Below are 19,964 nucleotides of genomic sequence, written 5' to 3'. Positions count from 1 at the left end.
CATATTTTTTTCGGCGAAATCGCTGCAAACTCGCCGCAAAAAAACCGCAACAACTGCTATTCAGCATTGAACTGAATTCAATGGGGAAAACCCGCAACAAATAAGCAGCGTTTACGCAAATACAATTGACATGCTGCGGAATAAAATTACCCACCGCAGGTCAATTTCTGAGCGTTTTTTCCGCTCCCTATTTATGCAGCATGTGGATGAGATTTGTTTTATCTCATCCACTTTGTTTTATCTCTTCCACTTTGCTGCTACTGTATTTCCTTCGGATTTTACACCCTGCACCAATCAGCTGCTCCGGCTGCCTCTGGGCAGCGGTTGTCCGTGGAGGGAGCAGATGGCTCTAGTCACAGTATAGCAGCCAAGTTGTTCTACAGCACTGCCACTATGCAGTGTACGGAGCCATCTACTTCCGGTACTGAACACTGCATAACATCTGACATGACACTGCAGAGCAGCGGTGGAGAAGGGGGGCCCAAGTTGGGGAATAGCCCAGGGCCTATGGTCTACTTAATGTGCAACTGCAAATAATTATTGCTTCTTATTGAAAAACCTCATATTTCTTATCCTTTGTAGCTCAGAAATGTAAATCTTTTAAAGAAACGCACTAGAATTAATATTGTGTTCCTGTCATCACAGTTGCCTCCGGCATGGACAACTTACGGCACTTCGGTAGGACATCTATTATTGTGAAATACAGAACTGCAGAAAAGAGTGAGCCTGAGTAAAAATAATGAATAATTAACTTTACGTAGATCTTCCGAAAGTAGCCGGTTTGATCTCTAGTGAGTGGAGAAATTGTAATGGTACTATGCATGTAAATATTCTGGTTCTTGCTGCTGTGTAGGTTTGTAGTTGAGCTTCCTCAATTTCACATCGTAGAGGCAAATTTGTGGTCTTTCTCATATGCACACAGAAAATACACAACTATCTCGGCTGGCAGAGGCACAAAACATTCTCTGAATAGAGCAGCTGTTGCTGGATTCCGTGCAGTCAGCAGATCTAAGTGTGCAAATCTCACTCCCTTCTTACAATGGATTCTTTCATGAGCAGCTTGTAAAGTCCATCCAAAGAGAGGACGGACAGCTGCAGCATTGTCTGCTCTGGAGCCGCTGAGGAAACTTCTCAAGATGTTTTTCAGATACCATCACTGACCCATTGCCCACAAGAAGAGTGTCCACTATCCAGAATACCCTAAATATAACAGAACTTATTGGCGTCAAAGTTAAACTATTAACTTAATGGAAAAACATGTTTTAGTATAAAATCAATGACATTAACATGTTAAGTAATATTACAGATGTTCCTCAGTTATGATGCAGTTTGTTGGGCCAAACCAGAGGTCTTCAACATTTTTAGCTTGGACACCGCATAGAAAATTTTTTATAATATTAAAGGGTTTTTCCAACAATTGACATTTCGGCATGGCTAATGGATATGCCATAACAGTCCAACAAATCCAACCACAGCTAAATAGAGTACCTACGAGTGACCACAACTATAATGTACATTAGATGTTTAGACAGCAGCAATTCAGGAATTCAATGTGAGAGGAAAAGGTCTGAAAAAAAAAAAGGATAAAACGATGTAGTGCAATGTATTAGAACTGTCCGTTGTTCACTGACAGCAAGCCAATCAGGCTCCGCCTCTGGGCGGGGCCTAATCAGCTTTCGTAATGGCAGAGCAGGAGGCCATTGTTAGACCTCCTGTTGCCATGGTAGGAGTCGGCAGCCCTGCCATCGCATTGCAGGGCTGCCGATTTGCTGCAAACTATGAAGATGCAGCAATCACTTTCGATCGCTGCATCTAAGGGGTTCACGGCAGGGATCGGAACTAGCTCCGGCTCCGACTGTTACAGCAGGGTGATATACATACAGGGTAACATACAGCGGACACCCACTGCTGATGACGCCGGCTCAGCTTATGAGCCGGAAGCTGGGCCAGCACCATCTTGCCGTTGGTACTGGAAGCCTTCTGTTGCTGGCAGACCGGGAGGCCAGTATTAGGCCTCCGGTTGCCATTGCAGCCACCGGCAACCCAGCGATCACGTTGCTGGAGTGCCGGTGTCTAAAAACCCCACAGATGCTGCGATCTCTATTGAACGTAGCATCTGAGGGGTTGATTGGCTGGATCGGAGCCTAGCTCCGGTCCTGGCCATAACATCAGGGTGCCAGCTGTAACATACAGCTGGCACTTGGCGGTGATGGTGCGTGCTCAGCTCCAGAACCCGCACAATTACCACAACCTAATGGTACTGCACTTTGCGGCGGATGTCGGGAAGGGGTTAATTATATTTTGTGAGCATGTTCCATCAATACAAAGTAACTTTATCATCCGCTTTTGGGAAATTAACTGAAAGGTGACAACCAACATGGCTTTAAAGGGGAAATCCAGTCAAAATAATCTTGTGATATATCATAGATAAATGTGAGAAGATCACATTGTCAACTTCAATGATTTCCAAATCAAAAGGGCTGTATAGAACGCTCTAACCCATTTGGCACTACCCAGAGATTTCTATAACTGGAAATCTAACACAACATTGTAAGTAAAGGTCCATTCATTACTCATCAGATTTTCAGCAACAGAAAATCTCTGAGCAGTGTCAAAGGGGTTTAAGTTCTTTAGATTGAGTTCAGACGTGGCAGATTTTGCAGCAAATTCAGGTCGGACTCTAAGGCTATGTTCACACGGAGTATTTTGCAGGAGGAATATCTGCCTCAAAATTCCGTTTGGAAGTTTGAGGCAGATTTTCCTCTCCCTGCACGCCGATTTTCGCTGAGTTTTTCGCCCGCGGCCATTGAGCTCCACGTGCATAAAACACTGTGAAATACGCTTTCTCTGCCTCCCATTGAAGTCAATGGGAGGTCAGAGGCGGAAGCGCCCGAAGATAGGGCATGTCGCTTTTTCCTGCGAGGCAGTTTTACTGCTCGCGGGAAAAAGACGCCGATGCCTCCCATTGAAATCAATGGGAGGCATTTTCGGGCCGTTTTTGTAGAGTTTTGCGACGCGGTTTCCGCGTCCAAAAACTCGGCAAAATATTCCGTGTGAACATAGCCTAATAAGGGTATGTTTACACGGCTTAGCAAAATACGTCTGAAAATACGGAGCTGTTTTCAGGCGAAAACGGCTCCTGATTTTCAAACGTTTTTGTAGCAACTCAGGGTTTTTTTATGCAGCGTATTTTACGGACGTTATTGGAGCTGTTTTTCAATGCAGTCAATGAAAAACTGCTCCAAAAACGTCCCAAGAAGTGACATGCTCTTCTTTTTTGCGGGCGTCTTTTTACGCGCCGTCTTTTGACAGCGACGTGTAAAGCAACACCTCGTGGAAACAGAACATCGTAAAACCCATTGAAAACAATGGGCAGCTGTTTGTAGGCGTTATGGAGCCGTTTTTTCAGGCGGAATTCGAGGCGTAAAACGGCCGAATTACGTCTGAAAACAGTGCGTGTGAACATACACTTATGGCTTGTCCGCACGTAAAGGAATTGCGTATTTTTCATCTGGAATTGTGGACATAAAATACGCAGGGAAATACAGTACGCTGCGAAAAAATTTAGTGCGGAAATGCACCTGCGGTGCGTAATTTTAGTTCCGCAGCATGTCAATTATTGCTGCAGAAAGTGGACTGATTACCTGCGTTTTTGCTGATGTATTGCGGAATTTGCTGCGGAATTTCTTACAGGGGGTGGAAATGACATCACAGGAAGGAGAAATATCACCATCACACAGCCCTTGAAAAAAACTCCCCAAAAAAAGCAGCAAAAATCCACACTCTTTTCTGCAGTAAAAATTGCATGAAATGGTGCAGATTTTCCACAGAGGATTGTCTGCTAGTTGATGCATAAATGCTACGGAAATTTTCTGCAGCAATTCCGTTACGTGTGGACAAGTCCTTAGGCTGGGTTCCCACGTAGAGTAAACGCTGTGGAATTTCCGCAATGGAATAGTGTGCAGAAAATTCCGCATTGTAGGAGGCTGGAACGGATGAATGCCTTTTTACGCAGCGGAAATTCTGTCCGAAAAACTGCAACAATGTGGTGCGATTTTTTTATTTTTTTTTACATTTTTTGGACGGAAGGTGCTGCGGGTTCCAGGTTGGATACACTGCGTGATTTTTTACACAACGTATTTGATCCGTGGGAATCGGGCCTTAGTCTTTGCACTGCAGAGGATGACATCTGCAGTGAAAATCTGCGACAGAATTGACATTCGCGAGATCACACTGTGCAGTGAAACATGCTGGGCTGGAACGATGAGAAATGGAAGACGCTGATTGGTCGCTGATTGGTCAGCATCATACTCTTCTCTTTACAAACGCCCAGTTGGTAAAAAGTTAAAACGCCCAGTTGTCTATTAAGAAATTAAATTAGCATAAATCTAAAATTGTTCATAACTTGGTCAAAAATGATCGTTTTTCAAAATAAAAACCACTGCTGTTATCTACATTACAGCACCGATCATATTATGTAGGAGATAGGGCACTTATAATCTGGTGACAGAGCCTCTTTAAGGCCAAAAGAGGGGCTCTTAAGGGGTTAAGCAGTTCATTGGATATTATTACCAATTTCTCAATTTTTGGGTTTGTTTACAGGTGGGCTCCAGACATGGGATAAATTCAAAGGCATTTCTTAACGTGGCTGTAATAAAACAGAACAAACAATCCACCCTGCAACTTGAGCCACTAAGTTCAATGCTCTGGGTCTGAATTTTGTTCAGCTGTGTCCGATTTGCTATAGGCAAATCCGACACGTATTTACTGCCGGATCCACAGCAGAAACCTAACTTTTTCACAGATTTCTACTGCAGATTGATGTGTGGAAATCTGCCAGGTTTACCACTGAAAATTTCTGCCACTTCTGCACAAAGACAAAGTTTTCCCAATGAAGTCAATGGGAGGCAAATTTTACTTTAGATATCATGCGAATTGCGGAGTGAAATCCGGAATGTGTAAACGGGGCCATATGCTAGAAATTTTGAGCATTCCCTGACCATCTCAGTTGAGTGATATTAATAGAAAAACTATATACTCCTTCAATGTTTTAGACTGTTGCCACTACTACATCTGTAGGTGATACTTTATTTATGTAATGGGCTGTGAATATGGAGGTGCACAGGAAGAGCTTCTCTTTCAAGCACACAGATTTGCCGTGAGTGTGGATGTCTTCTTTTAAGCTTGTCACTGTAGTGAGTACACAGTGACCTTTTTGCCCTGTATAAACCCGACCTTTGTTATATGTCACTTCTATGAGTATACTCCTGTGCTCCATCCATTTTTTAATGACAGGTGCTGGACAAGAGCCATGGGTACAGAAATAGATCCTGGTCTGTGTCCTAACAGAGGCGTGCAGCAGGTGCGCTGAGTAATTCAGTATGAAGAGAAATATGAATCAGAAGTGACAGCTGTTATTTGCTGGTGGAGATGCCATCTTGGACTCGTCTGCAATGTACATTATATGTTTGTGGGATAGAAGACCATATGCCTGTGTAGTAATGCATGCGGTAGCAATGGAATGACCGCTCTTGTGACAAATAGATGTTCTCATTTCTTTGCTGTAGCCTCTAATAAATTTTAATTTTTTCCCTTTTGAAACAGATTTATTTTTTTTAACAATAACGCCTTTGACAAACACAGTAATTTTTATTTTTTGCACCGTATTCGCTCCAAACCAAGGACTGTTTTGTTGATAAACTGTTTTTGAGTTATAAACTTACAAAGATTTTCCGAGATATGAAAAAAATAAAAAAATGGCAAAAGTGATTTCTATAGTGCAACCTCCAAAATGTGGCCATTTACCCACAATTTTTTTTACAGATTTCACTTACCTCGCCGTTTGTTTGCAGCTTCACTGTTTTCAAAACCGTAGTGCAGCTCCTCCCTCTGTCCTCTGCTCTTCAGTCCATAACTTTAGTAACACATACACATATACCCAGACACATATTCAGCCCAACTCCATGCTCCATATCCAGCTCCTGCCGCTGCTGTTCTGTTCCCTGTCGACGACATTGTGTCCTGCTCCCTGCATTAGCCATTCAACGCCTCACAATCGCTTTGTCCCTCAGTCTGCTGCCTAGATCACCGCCGCATAAATCAAAAAGGCGCATGCGTGGAAGCAGAGGAGAATAACAGAACCACCCATGCACAGCACGTCTTTGCTGACGTGCTGTATACTACGCAGGGTCTTTCAGAGCCTTCACCTCATGATTGGTATACTCTAGTCACCAGAGAGGACACAGCTCGTGACGTCAGCAGTCACGTGACCCGCAGCAGAAACGAGCTCACTTTAGAGTCAGTAAATACATTACAAAAGTGACGTCTATAAGGACCTAACAGCAAAGTTAGGCAAAAGATCTCAAAAAACCCCCTTAAAGAGATTCTGCACTTTCAAAAAACTTTTGATGAGCCTGTTTTCAGCCTAACGAGGAGCGCCGCTCACAGACAAAGGTGCAGGGCGCTCATCTTCATTTCAGTGAGGTTGGGGGTCTCCGTACCCGGAACCTCACCAATCTAAATTTCTGATATGTCTCTGACATATCAAAAGTTTTTTTGAAAGTGCAGATACTCTTTAATTATGTTAGAATTCAATTCTAGCGAAGCAGAATCTATGCTTTATTTATTTTCAGTTTTGTACAGTCTGCAGCTGTCTTGTTTAGCCGTGGGAGGGTCAGCTTGCTTGTCTGCCTGTGTTTAACCCTGTGCAAACTGTAATGTAACATGAACAGGATCTCTTCACTTTTCTTAAAGAGACTCTGTCACCACATTATAAGGGCCCTATCTCCTACATAAGGAGATTGGTGCTATAATGTAGGTGACAGCAGTGCTTTTTATTTTAAAAAAACGATCTATTTTTACCACTTTATTAGCGATTTTAGATTTATTAATGAGTTGCTTAATGCCGAAGTGGGCGTATTTTTACTTTAGACCAAGTGGGCGTTGTACAGAGGAGTGTATGACGCTGACCAATCAGCATCATGCACTCCTCTCCATTCATTTACACAGCGCGTAGGGATCCTGTTAGATCCTTATGTGCTGTCTTATACTAACACATTAACAATACTGAAGTGTTTAGACTGTGAATAGACATTCCACGGAATGTCTATTCACAATCTCTGCACTTCGTTACTGTTTCTATGGTAGTTACAGCAGAGGAAGCGTGATCTCGTTCTAACCTGTCATTTACCGCGTAATCTCGCGAGATTACGCGTCCTCTGCTGTAACTACCACAGACAGAGTAACGAAGTGCAGCGATTGTGGAATGTCTATTCACTCTAAACATTTCAGTTTTGTTAATGTGTAAGTATAAGACAGCACATAAGGATCTAACAGGATCCCTATGCGCTGAGTAAATGAATGGAGAGGAGTGAATGACGCTGATTGGTCAGCGTCATACACTCCCCTGTACAACGCCCACTTGGGCATTAAGCAACTCATTAGCATAAATCTAAAAACGCTAATAAAGTGGTAAAAATAGATCTTTTTTTAAATAAAAAGCACTGCTGTCACCTACATTATAGCGCCCATTTCCTTATGTAGGAGATAGGGCACTTATAAGGTGGGGACAGAGCCTCTTTAAATACCAGGGAATTGTCTATTCATGAGCATGTCACACATAGCTCTTTAAGCCTCTATTACTACCATAGCGTACCAATAAAATATAAAAATGTTTAATTGAGCTTTTCTTTGTTTTGCCTTTAATCTTGTGTGTTCTCTGGAGACTGTGGTTGTCTAGCATCATATCCTGGCTTGGTGACTACTTTTTGAGTAAATCTAGGTGTATGTATAGAAATAGTCACTGGAAGTCCTATCTGCTATACAGTGAAATGTTCCTCCAGGCTGGAATTAAAGGGATTTTCCAACCTTTATAAAATATCAATCAACATAGTGTCAATGACCCTTGATTTTTCATTCCATATTTAATTTGAAGAGTGCAGATATTGCTTCGCATTGGGGAATATATACCATCAAATATTTTAAAGATAAATAATATCTTGATGAGAATATATTTCCTACTGTATATCAAAATGATTTCCCAACCCGATTTCGTTTAGATTTTGAAGTCCTCACCTTATAATCCAATATGCAAATCTTTTTGTTTTTTTAAGTCTAAAGGATTTTGTGTTTTATTAAGATAGAGGGAGCATTTAGAAAAAAAATAGCGTATGGTTAAAAGGGTATTTTTTGCCTTAACTACCAGTCAAATTGCAACTCTTACTTTGTCCCTTTTCATACGGCTGTAATACAGGCAATATTAAGCCGCTGTATTACGTCTGCAACACTCGGACTTCCCGCAGTTCTACTGTACCAGACTTGGATCACCATTGAGTATTTTGGTCGGAATAGAGATGTTAAAATGTGGTTGTAAAACAGCCGTGTTCAATCGGATTGGTTGCTATGGTGGGTTTTTTTTGGGTTTTTTTTTAAACTTTTTATTAAGTAGACGAATGTGGGAAACTAATGATAAACTAATAGGAGATAAAAATAAGGGGAAGTTTTCACTTTCCACTTTTGGTTGTATTTTCACACCCAAAAAATCCTTTCCTTGGTTCTGTTTAAAAATAAACCCCCTACTTGCGTAATATGATAATTTTAAAAGTGTCATGTGACAGAATTAACTGTTTGTAGTGTTCTGTTGTAATATAGACATCTGCAAATGTGGCTGAGGAATTTGTCCTTTCATTTTTCACTGATTCATCAGCATCTGATTGTGCCAATAATTGACGCAGAGATGGGATTTAAAAAGCAATTTCCATAAATTAAAACAACAAATGTTCCTTTTATGATAGTCAATAAAGTATGACCACATAATTGGGCATCCATATTGGTTGTTACCCAGGTTTTCCAATAGCAGATATAACAAAAAAACGCTTAATAAAATGTTTAACAGCTTGACGGAGTACGACAACACAAGGAATTCTAATTCTATATTATTCTATATTTTTTATTTTAGGTGGTAATACTATTTTAGGAAGTTATTTATTTAATTAAATACTGAAACCATTGTACCAGACTAACCTGGTCTAAAAGGTGTATGTGAAAAACATAAAATCTTTTTTATTTGTAATAAAAAAAAATGTTTTAATTAAAAAAAATTTTTATATATGGTTTAGCCAATGTTGATCATGTACACTGTTTTGGGGTTTATACAATTTTCGTATGTGCATTACTAATGAATGATCCATATGTTAACCTCTATATGTCATGTCTTGGCTGAGGTACAGACCGTAGTTGTGTATTGCAGGAAATTATTATGTGCATAGGTTTACAATTTTATCAGTCTCCATCTTCCTGTTTACGAAATTGGGATTTGCACAAAGCAATTCACAACAGGCCTGGTTCCTTAGAGGATCCTTTTACACATGCAAATGTAACTACCGTAATTCATCTTGTATACGAGACACGAAAGAGATTGCAACTGTGTCTTTGATGTCTGCCTGAATTGGTTTTCATGCTGTGTACAGACTTGTAACTCGCATACATTTTTGGTATTGTGAGATTATGATTTTCTTTTTGTAACTCAGGGCTTCTCAATCTTTTTCTACTTGGGCCTCACCAACCAGAACTATTGCTAATGATTAGCCTTTGACTTCTGAGCCTGGTGGCAGCCGTTTTTTATAAACGGTCAATGTGTTAGAGAATGTAGCCTATCTATTTCATCGTAAAATATTACTGTAAATAACTGTCCCTTTCTCAAGTGACTAGTTTATACTAAATATATTGGTTCAACTTATTAAAAGACATTTGCTTCACCTGTATGGTAAATATTGCAATTGCATTTTCTTGGTATTCGTATATCCACCATATTTTGCTAGCTTTAAATTTTAATATTTTCTTAATTGGCATACCCTTTTTACTCTGTAAAAAACGATATCCATGATGCCATTGTTAACAGATTTGTTATGATCCATCAAAATATTTTTCACACTCATTGACATCTAATGGGTCTGTCAGGTTTCCATCAGCTATCCGTATTTTTTCCATCCATATAATAATGGTTAGGATGATTTCAGTCACGATCTCTTGGGGTGGAGTTGTTTCTCTGAAGCAAAAGAAAAGTAAATACAAAACTATTACGGCTACATGTACACACAGAGCTCTTCACCCAATGGTCCTACTATAATAATAATAATAATAATCTTTATATGGCGCCAACATATTCTGCAGCGCTTTACAATTTAGAGGGAACATAAACAGACAATATCAGACATTACATAGTGACAAAGCTCATTTACAATTCAGACAGGAGGATTGAGGACCCTGCTCGCAAGAGCTTACAATCTATGAGGAAATAAGGGAGACACTATGTATAAGAGTGTTTGTTCAGTACAATGGTCCAGCCATTTTTATACACATGGGTGGTACACATAAAGCTGCATGAGCCGGTCACCAGCCAGTATCCGTGTATGACTGACATGAAATCCAGTACGGTGCAAGGATTGTGAGGGAATCTTATACGATTATCCAGAAAATGCAGGATTTCCACTCCTGCACAGTATTTGGCTAGAACTTCTTGGTGTCACTTCATCGCCTTCAAGTTGCAGTAAAATTGTGAGATTACCGATGCACAACCTCAAAGGCCTTGTGACAATCGCTAAAAAAAACAGACCATTTTTACATAGGGAAGTATTGAAAGCGCAGATGTAGTACCGTGATTCACGGACGACGCGGTGTCACTGTGGACCCTTAGTCTAAGTGGCAGCCAGAGTACAATATGGATTGAAGCAAATTTAGCAGTCGTCATCATGTGGGTAACAAGTCTGGCTTATTTCTCACAATACTGCCACCCCCTATTTTAAATGTGTTTAGTGCATATGATGTCTGGTGCATGTACAGTTTGTACTACATGAACAGTGAAGAGCGAGCATTAGGACACTTTGCATCCCATATATTCGTCTTTGCAGAAGCTGCCACCAATTTATTCTTCTATTACATTACAGAACACATATGCCTTTCATTGCAGTTAACCTTTCATTTCCTAGTTTTGTATTTACTTGAAAATTCTTTTGGATTTACTTAGTTCTATTGTTAAGAATGCTTAATCCTGGTCCCTGGTGACCTTAAAACCTGGATTTCCTGTTTCTCTGCTAATCAGCTCAAGTAAGTTATTAGCTGTGAAGTCTAACTTGATTTTGCTAATTATGTTTGATAAACGTGTGGGAAAGGACAATTCCCATTTGAAAAATCCAAATTTTAAAGCTACTTTTGGTCTAATACTAATATTATTGATTTTCTATGGTTATTTCTTTCTTTAACCCCTTAAAGATGCTCTATCACCACATTATAAGTGCCCTATATTGTACATAATGTGATCAGCGCTGTAATGTTGTTTACAGCAGTGGTTTTTATTTAGAAAAACTAATTTTTTACGGAGTTATGACCTATTTTAGCTTTATGCTAATGAGTTTCTCAATGGACAACTGGGCGTGTTTTACTATATGACCAAGTGGGCGTTGTGGAGAGAAGTGTATGACGCTGACCAATCAGCGTCATACACTTCTCTCCATTCATTTACACAGCACATAGCAATATATCTATATCGCTATGTGCAGTCACATAAACACACTATAACGTTACTGCAGTGTCCTGACAATGAATATACATTACCTCAAGCCGGGACGTGATGTGCACTTCAGCGCCCACTTGGTCAAAAGTAAAACACGCCCAGTTGTCTATTGAGAAACTCATTAGCATAAAGCTAAAATAGGTCATAACTCCATCAAAAATGATCGTTTTTCTAAATAATAATAAACACTGCTGTAATCTACATTACAGCGCCAATCACATCATGTACAATATAGGGCACTTATAATGTGGTGACAGAGCCTCTTTAAAGGGCAACTAAACTTTCAACAAACTTCTGACATGTCATAGTGACTTGTCAGAAGTTTTGATCGGTGGGGGTCCGAGTACTGAGACCCCCACCAATCTCTAAAACATAGCACTCGGGTGAGCGCTGAGCCGCTTCATAGCTGATCGCCGTTTTTCGGAAAGCCGATTTAGCGGTGTATGGGCCCATGGACTTTCCCATAGACTTCGGCCAAACACCGCTACATTGGCTAAACCTTAATGACCAAGCATTTTTTAAGTTTTTTTCCATCGCCGCATTCCAAGAGCTATAACTTTTTTATTTTTCCGTCGACATAGCTGTATAAGGACTTGTTTTTTGCGGGACATATTTTTGGGTAATTACAATTTATTGATTAACTTATATTAACTTTTTTGGTGGGGTTATAGGAAAAAAAACCTGACATTCCACCACTTTTTTGTGTATTAAATTTACGCCGTTTACCGTATGGTATAAATAACATAATATCTTTATTCAGCGTGTCGTTACAATTGCGGCGATACCAAATTATTATTATTTATTTTTTTATGTTTTACTACTTTTACACAGTAAAAACACATTATTATTACAGAATTAATTGTTTTTGTGTCGCCAGATTTTAAGAGCCATAACTTTTTTATTTTTCTGCTGACATAACTTTATGAGATCTTTTTTTTGCGGGCCGACAAGTAGTTTTTATTGGTTACATTTTAGAGTACATGCGACTTTTTCATCACTTTTTATCAAATTCTTTTGAAGGTAGGATGAACAGAAAAAAGCAATTCTAGCATTGTTTTGTTATTTTATTTTTTACGGGTTCACCGTGCGGGCTAAATAATGCAATCGTTTTTTATTTGAGGTCGTTACGAACGCGGCGATAACAAATATGTGTAACTTTTTTTTCATGAAGTATTTTGTTAGGGGAAAAAGTGGGTTTTGACATTTTTTTTTACTTGGGACTTTTATTTATTTATTTATTTTTTTAACCTTTTATTTAGTCCCAGTAGGGGACTTCACTATTGCAGTGTATTATGCCAGCGTAAAACTGACAGGCATCTGTTAGGCCATGCCTCTGGAAGCCATATAGAAATCCTCTTGCCGGTTAATATAAGAGTTCCTCTAATATTACTATTTTATGAAATTTCTAGTTGAGCAAGCGTGAATGTAGTCTTTAAAATAAGATAAAATGCTAAGGTACGTAACTTGTACCTTGACTGGAATGCTGCTGCTAAACCCTATCAGAAGAACAGCCCCTCTGTAGTCAGGACAATTGTTAGCCCCTCACTGAACAAGCAGCTACAGCGGGCACAAGAGCTCATTGTAGTGGAAATATTGACTCTCTGCACTAAAAATAAATTGTCCGCTCCTGATGAATGGTGCTAATTCTGGGAAGATCTTCAGAGAGACGGACACTCAAGCCAGTCCTTTTGTCAATGTATCCAGTGCTAAACATAGAAATGACTAAACGGCAGCTTAAGTTTCAGTAAATATGTACTGGAATATGTGGTCAAGAAAAATATGGAAAAGGTTTTATATACTTTATATTTGTATATGCTGGCTAACTGTTGTGAACAAGAAGGCGTGTATACTATGAAATACGGTATGGAATGATGTACAATGCATTCGGAAAGTCTTCAGACCCTTTACATTTTTCACATTTTGTTATGTTGAGTCCTTGTGCTAAAATAAATAAAGTCTTCCCCCATCATTCTGCAGTCAATACCCCATAATGACAAAGTAAAAACAGAATGCTAATAATCTTTGCTAATTTATTGTAAAGGAAAACCTAAAATATTGCATTGATATAAGTATTCAGACCCTTTACTTAGTTGAAACACCTTTGTCAGTGATAACAGCCCCCAGTCTTCTTGGGTATGATGCCACAAGTATTGTACATCTGAATTTGGGGATTTTCTGCCATTCTTCTCGGAAAATCCTCTCAAGATCTGTGAGGTTGGATGGGGACCGTCGGTTGACAGCCATTTTCTGGTCTCTCCAGAGATGTTTCATTGGGTTCAAGTCAGAGCTCTGACTGGGCCACTCAAGGACATTCACAGAGTTGTCCCTCAGCCACTCCTGTGTTGTGTTGTCTTGTCTGTGTGCTTAGGGTCCTTGTCTTGTTGGAAGGTGAACCTTCGGCCCAGTCTGAGGTCCAGAGCACTCTAGAACAGGTTTTCATTAAAAGTATCTGTACTTTGCTCCATTCATCTTTCCCTCAACCCTGACCAGTCTCCCTGTCCCAGCCGCTAAAAAATGCCACCACCATTCTTCACTGTAGGGATGGTATTGGGCAGGTGTTGAGCAGTGCCTGGTTTCCTCCAGACATGATGCTTAGAATTGAGGCCAAAAAGTTCAATCTTAGTTTCATCAGACCACAGAATCTTGTTTCTCAGTCTGAGAGTACTTTAGTTGCTTTTTTGAAAACTCCACACAGGCTTTCATGTGTCTTTTACGGAGGAGAGGCTTTATTCTGGGCACTCTGTCATAAAGCCCAGATTGGTGGAGTGCTTCAGTGATGGTTGACCTTCTAGAAAGTTTCTCCCATCTGCACCCACGATCTTTGGAGCTCAGCCAGAGTGACCATTGGGTTCTTGGTCACCTCTCTTACCAAGGCCCTTCTCCCCCCGATTACTTAGTTTGGTGGGGCGGCCAGCTCTAGGAAGAGTCCTGGTTGTTCCAAACTTCTTCTATTTAGGAGTTATGGAGGCCACTGTGCGGTAGAAATGTTTTTGTACCCTTCTCCAGATCTGTGCCTCCACACAGTCCTGTCTCTGAGCTCTACAGGCAGCTCTTTTTTCCTTATGGATTGGTTTGAGACCAGACAGGGGAAGAGTGATGGGTCAATATGGGAAGCCCAGGAGAGGTGAATATGGACAGGTTTTTTATGTAATTGCGATTTTTGCTGCGAAATTGCAGCTTTTCCGCAGCAAAAAATTAAACTTTTGCTACTCGTTGCGACAAATATGCAACCATTGCTCAGCATAAAGTGATATGCTGTGGATTAAAAAATCTGCACCGCAGGTGAATTTCTGCATGGGAATTTTCTGCAGCTTGTGGATGAGATTTCTAATATCTCATCTACTTTGCTACTATAATGCACTGCAAATTTTCCGTCTGCAAATCCGGATGGAAAATCCGCTACAACTGTGCTACATGTGACGAAGCCTTACTGTCCTCCAGCACACTTGTTCTTCCACTCATCTCCTACACTTAGAAAAATCAAATTCAAATTGATGACTTAGTGTAACGTGCAGCGGGTTGTGGACACTCTGCAGTCCTCCACAGATGAGTAGTAGCAGGCCACAGGCATTGGTAGCTGGAGGCAGGCAGGTAACTGATAGCCAGATACAGGCAGGTAAGAGGTAGCCGGATGCAGGCAGGTAACAGATAGCTGGATTACTGGACACAGGCTGGTGCCGGATTACTGGACATGGGCTGGTGCTGGATACGGGCACAGGATATGGGAAATCGTATACAGGAACCTTTGCAAAATTACACAAGTTTTGTCCATCGTTGCTCAGGCACTGGGGCAGGGGAGGCTTACTTATACAGCCGTGGGTGTGCAGGGATAGGCTTGGGACACTTTTACAACAGGCACTCAGAGCAGGAGAGGAGGCAGGAAGCAGAGCGCGCCGGCGTCCCTGAGAAGGGAGAGGGAGACGCCGGCGCTACACTTAGAAGGTGATTAGTTGTAATTGTGTATCTGACTAGGCACTTTCAGCAGACAATGGGCATGTACAAATCAACCATTTTCCATTTGAAAAGGCTTTCTTTTTATATTATACTTTTAGGCAAAAGTTGTTCAAATGTGGGGTTTCCCTTTACCGATGGTTTAGTTAACAGAAGAACAAGTCATTTAGGACTCGTGGTATTTGGTCACCCACAAGGTTTTAAATAACCGCACACTGTTTAGAGCAAATTGCCATGGTATAATGCTGCAGCTAGTGTACTGCACTAAAATGCAGAAGTGTGGAAGATCACACAAGGAGCACAGTGAATCAGGCCTGACCTTTATTGCTTATTTGAAGGCCGAGATTACACACAGCATTTTACCGTGTTTTTGGTGGCATTTTTCACAGTATTTTTTATTTTTTTTGTGTGTGTGTGCTGTAAGTGCTCAACTAACCCACCATTCTTGCCGCCATACTGGAAGTATAAGAACAGGATAGCTGTGCGTGGTTAGTACCGGACTTGTGTACATTGCTGTGGTTTTCGTATTGCAGGTTTTATGTCTCTTACATAATGTTTTTGTGACATACCGTGAATAAAGTCCTTTATGTGTTTCACAGCTGTCTAATGACTACTGAATCCCATCTCTAATCACTCAAATTTTTTGTATAATTTACAGGTTTTATCACAGTAAATTGCATATATCCTGCATTATACATATATCTTCTCAGTCAATATCCAATGATAAAGTTGCTGAAAGCTTACTTCGCATTCCAATAAAAAGTTTGTTTTCACAACTATAAATAGGGTGGCATTTATTTTGTTCAGCTAAGGCTCTATTTCCTGAAAGCAGAACATAATAAAACATGTAATTAAAGGCTGACAATGACAGGAAGAGCTATCCTGGGGAGCAGGCGGTAGGGAAAATCATACCAGAGAGCTGTGGCCAGCCTATTTTGAAGCCAGGGAGTAAGACAAGTGTCTAGAAAACAGAGGAGTTTATAAAATGAGCAAAGAAGTCCGTGATAGATTCATAGTAACCTTCAATTCACAAGAAAAAGCAAGGTGTGCAGCAGAAAACCTGGAGATTTACTCTGGGTAATAGCGTGGATACAGATAACTTCAAGAGGTAAGTATTCTTAAAATGAACAGTTGAGTTTTAGTGCAAGCCTGGCATGGGCATGACATTGTACTGAGATCATGTCCTGACTTGTAGATAGCATTTTGAGACGTATTTAGAAAAATTTTATTTTGCTGCCATTTTCTCACTGATAAAAACTGCAGAATTTTACGTGACATGCGTCAATTCAAAAATGTATGTGAATTAGGGGCAAGTACTACAGAAAATAGATCTGCCATGTGCGCCAGTCTGATCTGCTGTACATTGGATGGGGAGTAAACAAATGTTATTTGTGTTTCACAAATGTGCACAAATTTGCAACAAATTAGGCTACATCTTAAATAAAAAAATATCATCAAGATGATGAATTTTAACAGCCTGTTACAACTTGATTTATTTATTTTTTTTGGCGTATGACCAAAACAGAAGAGTAGTAGAAATAATCAAATACAAGACTACATGAAAACAAATATATAATGATAATTTTCTGTGTATTAAGAAGGATTTGTAGTTGCCCTTATGGAAATATGAAGAAAACATGATTGTGCCAGCATCCGTACAGAAAGGGTCTAGGAGATGTTGTTTTTCTTCCAAGCTAACTGCAAAATTTTTGTAAAAATTGCTCAACAGCTTCCGAGTTCTGGAAATAGTGTGGCTCGCTGTGCTAAGCTGTTTCCGTAACTTCCATTTACTTCTAATGGAGTTACGGAAACAGTGTTGCTAAATACGCTCGACTGTTCCCGGAAAACACAGCCACCCCATCAGTCAGTGGCTGGAGCCTGGCGACAGTGGTAGAAGGTAGGACGGGTAGTCAGAGGTGGGACCCGCAACTATCAGAGATTTATGGCATATCCTGTGGATATGCCTTAAATTTCCGTGGTGAAAATACACCTTTAACATATATTTCAGAGTGCCTGCCCAGCCTAAAGAGATTTCCCATAAATAAAAATTTTCATATCGATTTGATATGCCATAAATGTCTGATTGGTGGGGGTCCAACTGTAAGGACCCTCACGGATACAAAGAACAGGGTTGCCTGGTGCCCCATTCTTCTACTCTCCATTGAGGTCTATGACAGATACAGAAACAGACAAATGAGCCCAGCTTTTTCTTTTTCTCCCATAATCGATAGAGTAGCCTCACATACGCCGTCAGCTCTCTGGAAACAGGGAATTGGGCCCATTGTTCACTGGATTGTTGGTTGTCACCGTAGTTGGGCCACAATGGATTAGACTTTTATTTATACGTATCAAATCCATACGCCGAAAAGATTTATTCATGGGTAAAAAAAAACTCTTTGAAAGAAATTTATCAGCAGTTTTAAGTCTTCAAAACCGCTGACAAAGCGACATAGGGGAGGGGAAGGGAATTGTAAACATACCTTTTGTATTTGCATAACTAAGAAACCGACGTTTGATTCCCCGCCACTGCAGTCGCGAGTGCCACTCTTTCCTCTGCAGTTCACGGCTCTAGGAGCCAATTAGGAGCCCGATAGGGACATTACTCACAGCATGGGGGCCGGGCTGGCAGCGTGCAGTGCAAAAGCGCTTGTACATCAAGTGCCCGCCTTAGTGACACTTGTGATCACGGCGCCGAGGGAAACATAGTTTTCTTGGTCATGCAAGTTGCATGACCGAGACAAAAGGTATATTTACAATGCCCTTCCCTATATCATCCTGTCAGCAGTTTTGAGGCCTTTAAAACCTTTGACAGATCCCATATAACGTTTTTACAACAGGTTTCCTCAAGGATATATTTAAGAACTTCTACTATAGAGTCTGTAGGGCCAGCTAGCTGTATATGATGGACTTACTGTCATAAACAACTTACCATTGCTGCAGTCAAAGGAATACAAGATGCAGAAATAATCCCAAAAGAAAAACTTGGAATTTTACATCTGATGCAGATCTAGAAATGCTGTATAGATCAATGGTGAAAAGTAGAGAACCTATTAATTTTGTTGAAACCAGATACAATTAACAACGGCTGTTATTTTTAGTTTATTATACTCTTAATAATTCAGGGAGTATATAAAAGTAGAGTTACCCTTCTGTTACCCTTTTTTTGTATGGAAAATGTTAAGTGAGCGTGATGATTGAATGAGGACTAGAGGTCAAGGCCTTCACTTACCAACCACAGCAGGCCTGCAAATCTCTATAAAGCTTTTCTGAAACGGACAACAATGGGCACTTTCTTTTTTAAATGATTCACAGATGAAGTAAAGCTTGGTAATAAAGTCTATTTTCTGACAAATACAGTGGATTGGCAAAAATCTGACTTGGATGGAGGCGGAGCCCACGGATTACAAACATTCATTCTGTTCCTTAATTATACCATCTTACTCTCTCTTTCTGTGTTTCTTATATAATTTCTCACCCTTCCTCCCTAAGCATCGTTCTTTTCTTATGTGGCCCTCTTGTGATCTAAATGATGTTTTCTAAGTCTTCTCTTCTATCTTTAGCTCTTTCTTGACTACTTTTCTGTATCATTACCGTCTTGGATCTATGTGCTTGATGCTCTGGGAAATATTACTTACGAGGGAATAAGTCTAAGGGTATGTTCACATGCAGTGACTAGAAACGTCTGAAAATATGGAGCTGTTTTCAGGTGAAAACAGGTCCTGATTTTCAGACTTTTTTTAACAACTTGCATTTTTCGCTGCGTTTTGTACGGCCGTTTTTGGAGCAGTTTTTCAATGGAGTCAATGAAAAACGCCTCCAAAAACGTCCCAAGAAGTGTCCTGCACTTCTTTTGACGAGCCGTCATTTTACGCGCCGTATTTTGACAGCGACGCGTAAAATAAAGGCTCGTGGGAACAGAACATCGTAATTCCCATTGAAAGAAATGGGCAGATGTTTGTAGGCGTATTAGGGGTGTTTTTTCAGGCGTAATTCGAGGTGTAAAACGCCCGAATTACGTCTGAAACCACTGCGTGTGAACATACCCTAAGGGGTTTGCATGTATTTGAATGATTCTAAAGATTGAAGCTTCAGTGAGGGTTTTGACCAATTATATTCACTGTTAAAGCTCTTTTGCTCATTTCTGATCATTGCCCTGTGTGAAAAGGGCAACACTCAGCCAATGAACAAGCAAACACTTGTTCATCGGCTGTTCTACCCGTTTATGCGGCCAGTAAAATGGTCGTTAGTCAGCAGCACATCTCCCTGTGTAAACAGGGAGAAACGCTGCCGACATGATGGAAATGTATGGTACGAACGATCATAGTAACAAATTAGGGTTGTCACAATAACAGAATTTGGACTTCGATACTGATACTTCGTGTAGTATTGCGATACTCAACACCAAAACCATACTCTTGCCAGCAATAATAAAAAAAAAAAAGTT

At 40.3% G+C, this 19,964-nt stretch overlaps 1 protein-coding gene and 1 long non-coding RNA gene across 3 annotated transcripts in view; one reads left to right on the top strand and one right to left on the bottom strand.

Annotated features, from left to right (window-relative positions):
* The window catches only part of LOC142665435 (rho GTPase-activating protein 39-like), a 156,007-nt gene that overhangs the window by 85,826 nt on the left and 50,217 nt on the right, over nt 1-19,964 (top strand). The window lies entirely within an intron of this gene.
* Nucleotides 9,130-19,964, bottom strand: part of LOC142665438 (uncharacterized) — a 53,497-nt gene continuing 42,662 nt past the window's right edge. The window contains exon 4 of the long non-coding RNA XR_012851504.1: nt 9,130-10,045. This is a non-coding gene — a long non-coding RNA (uncharacterized LOC142665438). The remainder of the gene's footprint in view (nt 10,046-19,964) is intronic.

The sequence above is a fragment of the Rhinoderma darwinii genome, chromosome 13 (assembly GCF_050947455.1).
Source record: "Rhinoderma darwinii isolate aRhiDar2 chromosome 13, aRhiDar2.hap1, whole genome shotgun sequence".
NCBI lineage: Eukaryota > Metazoa > Chordata > Amphibia > Anura > Rhinodermatidae > Rhinoderma > Rhinoderma darwinii.
This window is presented reverse-complemented; position numbering and strand designations above follow the sequence as displayed.